Raw genomic sequence first — 10,372 nt, forward strand, 5'->3', positions numbered from 1 at the left:
TATGGTGAATATTTTTGAAATATAGCTCTAAACTTTTTGGACAAAAAATGACATTTCTATTTTTGTTTTTTTAATGCCCAAGGATAAAAGATTGATTTTAATTTTCTTTTTATCTTGATTTGAGGACAGAGTTTTCTGGGCAGTGTGGAGAGTCGTTTATTACACCTCAACTCAAGGCCCTATTCGATTACACCTGGGCAGATGGACCTTGCAGCTTAGCTGCCTACCACATTGTGTTCTTCTAGCTAAAAATACTCTCTTATATTCTTTAAGAAGTGTAAATGGTGGATAAAAAGCAAACTGATATGTGCTGCAGGATTTTATGTCCTGTTCTTACACTATGTCTTATCTTTCACACAGTTCATGATAGTTTCACTGTGAACCTCATCAGACTGATCATGGCCACAGTCCAGCAGAGAAACAACTATGGTCCCAGAATAACCACCCACAGGTCACTTCTGTACCCTACCTGTACTATTACAAATACTTTAAGGACAGTGCAATTTCTTATTTTATAAAAATCGAGTTTTTCTTTTTGGCTTGTTACTATCTTCTTTTCTCTTGGATTTTAATGTGATGATTGCTTAAAACTAAGCAAATGATTAGTACTTAGGTGTTAATATATCATGTAAGGAAATTTACAAAACGTGTACATGTCCAGCTTTTCAGAAAGAGTAAAAGAAAAATTATGCCTTTAACTGTTTTGCAAGCTAAATGATACGTGAGCAATAGTTTGGTTATTTATAGCTTGTATAAATTAAAAGATGCAGCGAGGGTCATTTTATGCTTACAGCCCAGAAGATGCAGATTGCTACTAAGACCTGACTTCACTGGATGTTTAACTCTGACACTGTCATAATTCCAAGGAGTCTGTCATTTTCATAAGACTGGATGTCTTAGCAATTTGTACACAGTAAACTTTATTGTGCCTAGTTATTGGGATTTAAGTTAAAATACTTTGGTACCATTTCAAAAAGCCCTATTGACTCATTCTTTTTGAGTCCACTTCAATGATCTCATAGACATTTGCTTGTTCTTTGTGGAACTAATTAATTTTCTTTAATTTACATCCGAGTTTGCTTCTCTGTTTCTGTGATAAAACATTAACCAAAACCAACTTGGGGAAGATAGGATTTGTTTCATTTTACAGAATATCATCTGTCATCCAGGGAAATCAGAGCAGGAACTCAAGGCAGGAACCTGGAGGCAAGAACTGAAGAAAGGCAATGGAAAAATTCTGTTTATTGGCTTGCTCCCCATGGCTTGATCAGCTTGCTCTTTTATAGAAACCAAGGCTACCTACCCAGAATGGCACAACCCACAATGAGCTGAGCCCTCCCACATCAATCATTAGTCAAGAAAATGCCCAACAGATGTGACCACAGACCAATCTGATGGAGGCAATTCCTAAATTAATGTTCACTCTTCCTAGGAAACTCTAGTTTGTTTAAAGTTGACAAAGACACTAACTAGCACAGAGTCCAAACACAGAAAATTTTCTGTGTTTAATTCATAATGATGTTTCTTATGTAGACTTTTTATTAGCAACATATTATATGAACAAAATAACCTATCTACTTACTTGCCATTCTGGGATCTAGAATGTCAGTAAAAATCAGTCGGCTCTAGTTCTTACTATAGCTAGTTTTTAGAAAGACAAAGTTGACTTCACAGAAAGTAAGGTATTCTTTCCTTAATACATGTCATGGATATGAATTTTTTTAGGGATACTAAGAATTCCATTGAATTTATAGATTCTGGTAGAAAGAAGAGATTCTATAAATAATTTGATACTCAAAAACTTCCATGGGTACCTTGATAGAGGAGAGAAAGTGGGGAGCAAGAGAGAGGGAGATGGAGGAAAACAGAGAGAGACACACACAGAGAGAAACAGAGACCGAGAGAGGCACACAGAGAGAAACAGAGACAGAAAGAGAAACATAGAGAACTCTGTAGACCATTATTTATTCCCATTTTTTCCTATTTAAGTGTCCTTAACTTCTCTTTAAACTGTGCTTTTCTCTTATACTTTAAAACTGGCAGCAGATCAAAAATCTATGAGCCAGGCGACAGTGGCGCTCGCCTTTAATCCCAGTGCTCGGGAGGCAGAGCCAGGCGCATCTCTGTGAGGCCAGCCTCCTATACAGAGCGAGATCCAGGACAGCAATTAAAATTACACAGAGAAAACCTGTCTTAAAAAAAAATCTACTATTAGTGTGCTATCTATTTGTTCTATATGTTGATAAATCAGCAAACAAGAAAAAAATGTCAATCTCTTAGTGAAAAAGGAAGCATTTATTAATTTTAGAGTTTAGAACAGAGCTGCAGTCCTCCCCTGGAGTGAAGTACAGAGTAAACTTAGAATGTTGAATAATGGCTCTTTTTCCAGTCAAATTAAAATATGACTTTTATTTTGCTTGATTTGTTTTTGTTATAGTCTTATTTTCTATGAGAGGTCCAAGCTTGTACCCAAGACAGTATGTTTGAACCAGAGAGCCCCATGGGCAATCTGTCATATGTCTGTCAAACAATACATACTATTTAAGAGCAAACAACACCTTCAAGAGCATGCTTCTGCTACACTGAGCTCAATCTGAAAATCTGAAATACAATAAGGTTCAAGACCATACTCTACATATTTTTCATTTATTTACCTTTTTGTTTTTCAGTACTAGTGATTGAATCCAGGGTCTTGCCCATGCTGATCAAATACTATAATTGCTGAATTATTATATCTACAGCCCTTTTAGTTAGCTTGTTTTCAGTAATGCATTCTTTGTTTCATTTCTGTTAGGGAATGCAGTGGAGATGACTTTGGAGGAGAAGTAAAGAAATGAACAGGGGAGTAAATGTTCTTTAATTGCCTCCTTGTCAGAATTCTTAATCCAGTGGCATTTGGGGATATGATACATTTCCCTCTGCACTGAAAATGCTCTGGCAGCCTGCATGTCATTAGAATGGGAACACTAGGCCATACTCTGTGACACTTCCATCATTCTGTGCAAGGAGACCCTGTATCCACTGCATTGAAAATAATTGGAATACAGAGCTACCCCAAATTGTGTTTGTTCCTAAAATTAAACCAATTAAACAGAGGTGATATTACAAAAAACCTTCCATATCAGTAGCCATTAATATATTCTTATTGGATCTAAGACCTGTGCTAGCATTCAATATCTAGTAAGCGGTTTTAATTGTTTGTCAGCAAATATAAACGTTCTAAAAGTTTTAAGAAATTCTAAAAAAAATCAGCAATCATATGGTAACTGATTAGTTATAAGATTCATGACAGCCAAATGACAGAATAGAAAGTTATTCCATTTTTAAATTTAAACTTCAGATCCAAATTTTAAAATTATTTTTATTGGTAAATACACAAATATCCCACCTAGGCATCAAACATAAATACCTGAACAGACAAAACCGCAAGACTGAAAACCACTGAAGTGCAGAAGAATGAATGACTTCAGGTGCACTGTATCTCAAAACTCTTTGGACTGTATTTCCTCATACAGAGAATTAAATTTGAAAGAGGTAGAGAATAATGGTGGAAGTGGAGAAAGCTGTGAAAAATTGTCCTATGTTTTCAATTTCATCTCTCTTTCCACTCGTAGTCTTAAAGGTGATTTATCCATGTATAGAAACAATATCTCAGACTCACATTTATTGAAGCTAGGTTGAGCTTTAGGGCTGATTTCCCACATTCCAATCACCAGAAATATGCAAAAATAGGAATCTTTACCAAATTAAGGAAATATTTAATATTAGAAGTAAATTATGTTCTATTACAATCATAGGGCAGAATAGAAAGTTATTCTATTCTTTAATTTAAAATTCCTATCCAAGTACTTAAAGTACTTAGCATCAAAAGTGGCCTTACATATGAAAATTTATGAGGGCTATGTTAACATCAGTAGGTTATAACATATGCTATTTAAAAAAATCAAAACAATAAATTGGGTTTACATGGATCTGGGTTAAAGAGGATTTATATTTTTTGATGTTGCTGTAGGGCCACATCATGTATATGCTTATACTTCTTCTTGCTTTGTTTCTGCTGCCGTCATGCAACAAGAACTCGGAGGGGAGGGCTCCCAATTTGCAAGAACAAAACAGATGTGCTGGATGACATTGCTTGACATTGGCTTTGAGTCATTGTTTATCAGTGGAGAACATGAGGTGCAGCAAGGTATGGTAAACATTGATGGTTCTCTGGGGGAATTGGAGCTGTCACTGATGTTGAAAGGAACAGTGGGGACTCAGAAAGGACAAAGATACCACAGAGATAATGCAGAGTGAAATGGAGACTGACAAAGGCAAAGCCTAAGTGAGCAGCTGGTACATGTAGGTGTGTGCATATACGCCTGTCATTATTGCACCCCATTAGGAAGTTGCTTCATTTGCATGTATGAAATCCACTTATAAAATAGTTCCCCGATTAAGAAGCACTTCATAAGAGAATGCAAAGCTCTTCAAATGAATCTTACCAGTTGCCTTCTCTTTCCAAATATCAAATGCCACTGTGATGCTTCAGTGATGGCATACAATTATATCGAAGCCTCCAGGCACAATGAAAGTGCTGAACGGTTTAATCAAGTCGACAGTATTAGAGCATATTTCTCAGCAATGTCTCCCTTTACAATCACTTTTGCTTGCACAGATCCTGCTGTAGTGTTTAGCAGACTTTTCCCTATCTCTGAAAGGCTCAGTGATTTTCCCTGAATGATCTTATTTAGGTCGGCACTCTTTGGGGTCTGGTTCTCCTCTCAACAGGATGTTGTCAAGCTTGTCTACACAAGAAAGCCTATTGTGACCTTCTCTAGAAAATTTATTTTCCCTTAACTTTATTTGCTTAAGATAAACTTTTGTGATTTTTCTGTTCTTCAGACCCTGCTTATCAGCAGCCTGCCCTCTACAAAGCGACTAAACTCTCCTCTCAATATCAAATGGAGACTTGGGAGCATGGGAAAAACTAAAAACAAAGAAACGGTTATGCTTCGATATCCATTATTTTCACACAAGTGGCAGATGTGTGATATTTTTTCTATTCACAAAGAATCAGTTTTAAATGTTAAAAGACATTTATGGCTTATGTATTCATCCCAAATACTTGTGACATTCTTTAAAGATATCTAACAACTTAATGACGATGTGTGTAATTGGAAGCAGTAATCTTGGGTCACCATTGTCTTAGGGCTTTGTTTGTTTGTTTGTTTTTGTTTTTTGTTTTTTGTTTTCTGTAATGAGACACCATGAACAAAAGCAAGTTGGGGAGGAATGGATTTGTTTGGCTTACACTTCCACATCACTGTTCATCATTGAAGGAAGTCAAGACAGGAACTCAAAGAAAGAAAGAACCTGGAGACAAGAGCTGATGCAGAGACCATGGAGGGGTGCTGCTCACTATCATGCTCCCCATGACTTGCTGAGCCTGCTTTCTTTAGAATCCAGGACCATCAGCCCAGGGATGGCACCACTCAAAATGGGTGGGCCCCTCCTCCATCCATAACTATTTAAGAAAATGCCTTACAGTTGGATCTAATGGAGGCATTTTTTGTTGAGGCTCCCTCCTTTCGGATGATTCTAGCTCTGTAAAATTGAAATAAGAGGGGCCAGCACAGCCATGCATTGTGAAGTCACAGTTTTAATTTGAGCATTACTCAGCACTTGGTTGGACTTGTCTACGGATGCCATCAATGCACTCTGGTACCTAACCATGCCATGATATTTACTCATTTTTCCTGCCACATATCATTGTAGTAAAATTACAAAGTGCACACAAAAAGGAAAATTTTAAAGACAAAATTATTTTTGAAATTATATATTCTGACATGTTACCCCATGCAAATTATTGGGAAATGAGCATGTAGGCTATAATTGCATACCCTCAAAATCAAGTATAACAAGAAATAATTGCCACATAAGGTCACTGCTTATCATGAGGAAGATTGAAAAAGAAACAGGAGCTTTTGACCCTGAAGTTTACAGGGGGTAGAGGAAAGCAGGAACTCCAAAGACAAATAGAAAGAAAAATTAATTAGTAGTTAGCAAAGGGTGACGTGGCTTTTATTTATCCTTACTTTTTTGTTTCATAATGAAGTATTGTATTATTAAGTAAGTAATCAAATATTCAACTGCATTTAGTAATTGCCGTCTTCATAATTTCTATGCAAAGCTGGTGGGTCAGCTACCTCCAGGTCATAGTAATCTTAGCAGCACATAATGGTTCACTATTATTATTTCTTACTCAATTCTTCAGATGATTAAAGTCGTGTAATAAAAAGACTTTGCTTCACATTGTTGCCTGGGAATATAAATGATATGCCAGCTTCATGATAGTTGTAGTTTAGCTCCCCAACATTTATATTTCAAATATATATAAAGCAGTAAAGACAATTAAAAGTTAAATCAGTTGTTAAAGTCTTCATTGTTACTAACATGCTAACTCTTGGCTAAACCCCTGTGAACTCTGAGATTTTTTTCTGTTAATCTTCCTATTTATCCTTCGGGCCTTACAATCTTTCTTAAAAGGTAGGATTTTCTGAATTTTACAATAACTGAGTGGTTAATGTTGTTGTCTCTCCATATCACCTTGATTTCATCACTTTCTTCTTTTTTTGGCAGACATGGTTGAACTCAATGCTTTTCCTGCTAAGCAAATATAACAATGACACCTCTCATCTTTGCTGTTAGTTATCCTATTATCTTTATTTATATATTGCTCTCCAACATTGTTATAATAAACTCTTGGCAAATTCAGAATGTGAACTGATTCCTGTAAACATCTTTGTTCCTTCGAATTTTTTTCTTCTTTAATCTATGAGCATACACTTGGTTCCTTATCCAATAAATAATAACATTGTGCTAGGATCAGATACCCCACTTTCCAAAGCCTGAATATTATTTCAAGAGTTTACCAACAAAAATGTGTGTGAATTAAACCTCTTTTCTGATAGAATTATCTTGACAACTAGATCCATTCTGCATCATTATTCATTACTAAAGCAAATGGAAGTCTGTTTTGGTACCTGGCCTCAGTCTTCAGCTCTACATCTTATGTCCTCTAAAGCTTTATTCATAGATCTTCATGAGGTCAAATGACTTCCGATGAAGCAAGAGAGAACCAGTTATTCTCTTAGTTGTTTTCAAACTCCAGATGCCTGAATAACGTTTAAATTATATTCTAAATGCTCATCAATGTGCATCTGTGGATTAATAGTTTGTCTTTCTGCCACTGAAATCAGGAGCAGAGGCATGAGGCAATGAAAAGGAGCTTAAATGTTTATGTTGTTTTCACCCAGATCTTGCAGGCAAGTAATTGTTTTGATTCATTTTATATCAGAGCAAGAGAGTGCTTCTTAAAATTTCCACGCATAAAAACATATATCCCTCCACAAAAGGCAGGATTTCTGACCTACCTCAGAGACTGCCATCTGCATGTCTAGATGTTCAGTGGCATCACAAGTGTGGTAGGCAGAGGTCACTTGTGGGAACAGCTAATACACTCCCAAGGTACTAGATAAGAACAAGACTCAAAGAAGAGACAACTTACTTCATGTTGTATGTCTATGAAATTGCCCTAGTTTTCTGTATGATTATGCCTGCTTGTATTTATACATTTTGAAAGGTTTCTTTTTATACATGCAGCATCAGATTGCTTATTTCCCCCATATACAATACTCAAAATAAGGGCATGGCTAAACCTTGGTAAATAATCTCAGAATGTCACAGAATGTATTATGGAAATAATGGACTTTGAACACTGTGATTTTTATTAGTGGTGTTTGTGTTTAGTTAGACAACTCTTTTTTTTTTTTTTTTTTTTTTTTTTGTTTTTTCAAGACAGGGTTTCTCTGTGTAGCTTTGCGCCTTTCCTGGAACTCACTTGGTAGCCCAGGCTGGCTAGACAACTCTTAATCAGTACATTTTACAGCTACCTTCTCTGATTGGTATGAGAACCTTGTAAGATGAATCCCTCAGAAGAATGTTTGAGAATAAATATCGTAAGAAGTTGAGGCAAAATTAAAATCTGAACCCCCTAACTCCATACTTTCCTCCATAATGTCACATGGTAGTGTTTGGTTGGCAACTGTGTTACATAAATTGGGAATTTGCCTTAGACAATTTTTAGTAAGAAAGTCAAGTATTTTAAATGTTAAATATTTCTGTTTGACCATAGTAAATAATATCCATGTGCAACCCATATACTCAAGTTTTGTGTTCTGTAGTTAGAAGTCTTCCAGGTGACTGTTCAGCAAGCTGCTTCTCAATAATCCTGCCATTGTATATCACTATCTTCAAGTGGAATGGGGTCATTCATAATGGAATGATTCTAACCGATGATTGGCACTATTTGGTGTTTGGTGATTACATTGGACTGGCTATATCACTGGGGTTTCTCTTTGCTCTAGCTATAAAGACCACGTTTCATGAGTCCTACATTTTCAAGAAGATGAATTTTGCCAGTGAGCTCAAGGCTTGGAAGCAAGTCTTCCCTAGTTATGCCTTCTGATGAGGTCACAGACCCAGTGAAAGTCTTACTTGCAGTCTTGTGAGCATTAAGCTGATGACTCATATAAGCACTGCCTGGCCTCCTGACCCTCACAAAGTGAGCCAGTGAATGTGGGTTCTTTAATCCACTAACTTTCTGGGGGCCTGTTACACAGAACTGGAAAGAGAGCACAGCTTTGGTTTGCTTTTATTCTTTAAGCTTAATGATTGATATCTAACTGGATACTGAACTTATCTGTTTGAAGTATATATAAACGAACACAGCATTTTTTTTTAAGTCTTAAAACCATATCTGAATGAATATGGCTGTGTTTTGTTTAACTGCCAGTGGGTATAGTAAGCAATTAATTTTTCTGTCTTTTGCTCCTTTTAGCCTCTATAAACCTTTCATTTCTGAACAGACTAAGCATAACTGAATGCCTCAGTGAGCCTCTTCTATATTAGCTATTTTATTTACTTTATGTTCCCTACAGTGCTTTTTAAAAATGTTTTTCAACATCTGGTAAACATATTCATAATACTTTCCCCCTCTTATTTATGCACACAAACATTCCCTCAAGTTCATTAAACTCAAGCTCAGGGGAGCTCTTGTTTCTCCAGCACTCTGGCTTAGGGTTGTGCTTGTCAGGTGACTGATAAAGAAGAGGCCACAGCTAGTAAGGCTGCTAGCCTCAGACAGCGTTCATCATGTCTTTATTTTTCCAGGTATCCCAAATGGAATATCATGTTTCATGTTCAGATAAAGTTTGAGGATGCAGTGCTGTTTATAGAGAGACCAGAGGGGAATGTCAGTGCTGAAAGATCAAGGAGACTGGGAGTCCAGTTCTGAAGACTGAAGGAGTACCAGAGCCATGTGTTCTTGTCATCCAAGTCCGAGGTCTGAGAACCAGGGGCATGTGAGTGAGAGGTGGATGTCCCAGCTCAAGCCTCAGATGGATTTATCCTTCCTCTACCTCTATGTTCAATCCATGCCCCCAATAGATCAAAATAAATGTCTGAAAAGGGTCAGCCATTTCCTAACTATCTGAGTGAGAGAAGATTCCCATCATACATTCCAACAACATATTGCAACTGACTAAAGGCAGAACAGATTGGAGAATTCATCTGTCCTCTCTTGAGCCAGACATTGGAGAAATTTCCAAAAACAAATATGAACAACTACCAATAGTTCCTTTCTGCTTGAGAGAGTAGAGTTTATTTTAAAAGCAATTAAAATGTGACTATGAAATGACATTATTATTGATATTTGTAATGGATTAGTAAATACTTTGAAACACTTCCAGTTGTAATTTCACTACAGTGAATTTTGTTGCTCTCAGTCCTTAAAAGCAAAAGCTATTTGTTTGTCACAGAAATGTATTTGTTTGTTTGTGTGTGTGTGTGTGTGTGTGTGTGTGTGTGTGTGTGTGTGTGTGTTGTGTATGTTGTGTATGTGTGATGTATGTATGTGTGAGGCTAGACGATTACATTAGGTGTTGTTACTCAGGCATTTTTCACCATTTTTTTTTTCTGATCTAGGGTTTTCCATTGGCTTGTTGCTCACAGAGTAAATACTCTGAACTGGCTAGACAGCCTCATGCATCTTCCTCTCTCCATCTCCTCAGTGCTGGCATTATAAGCACCAGCCACCACACCTAATTCTTTATCTATCATAGGTTCTGGGGGTGCAACAGAGGTCTTCATGCTTGCATGGCAAGTCTTTTTACTGACTGAGTTCTCTCCCCACTCCCCCACTGGGTTTGGAAATCATTAAACAGTACAGAGGCCTCCAAGTTTGAGAAGAAATGCAGAGCTGTGCCATTAAGAGAAAGACTCTAACAAGTTGACATGAAGCCCAAGACAGTGGAATTGCCAATGTAGA

At 36.9% G+C, this 10,372-nt stretch overlaps 1 long non-coding RNA gene across 1 annotated transcript; it reads left to right on the forward strand.

Annotated features, from left to right (window-relative positions):
- Positions 1 to 258: 258 nt before the first annotated feature.
- LOC121828716 (uncharacterized) lies at positions 259 to 9,535 on the forward strand. Its single transcript, XR_013050325.1, has 3 exons — positions 259 to 451; positions 2,795 to 4,189; positions 9,217 to 9,535. It is a non-coding gene; the product is annotated as an uncharacterized LOC121828716 (long non-coding RNA).
- The last annotated feature ends 837 nt before the right edge of the window (positions 9,536 to 10,372 follow it).

This window comes from Peromyscus maniculatus, chromosome 4, assembly GCF_049852395.1.
Source record: "Peromyscus maniculatus bairdii isolate BWxNUB_F1_BW_parent chromosome 4, HU_Pman_BW_mat_3.1, whole genome shotgun sequence".
Lineage (NCBI taxonomy): Eukaryota > Metazoa > Chordata > Mammalia > Rodentia > Cricetidae > Peromyscus > Peromyscus maniculatus.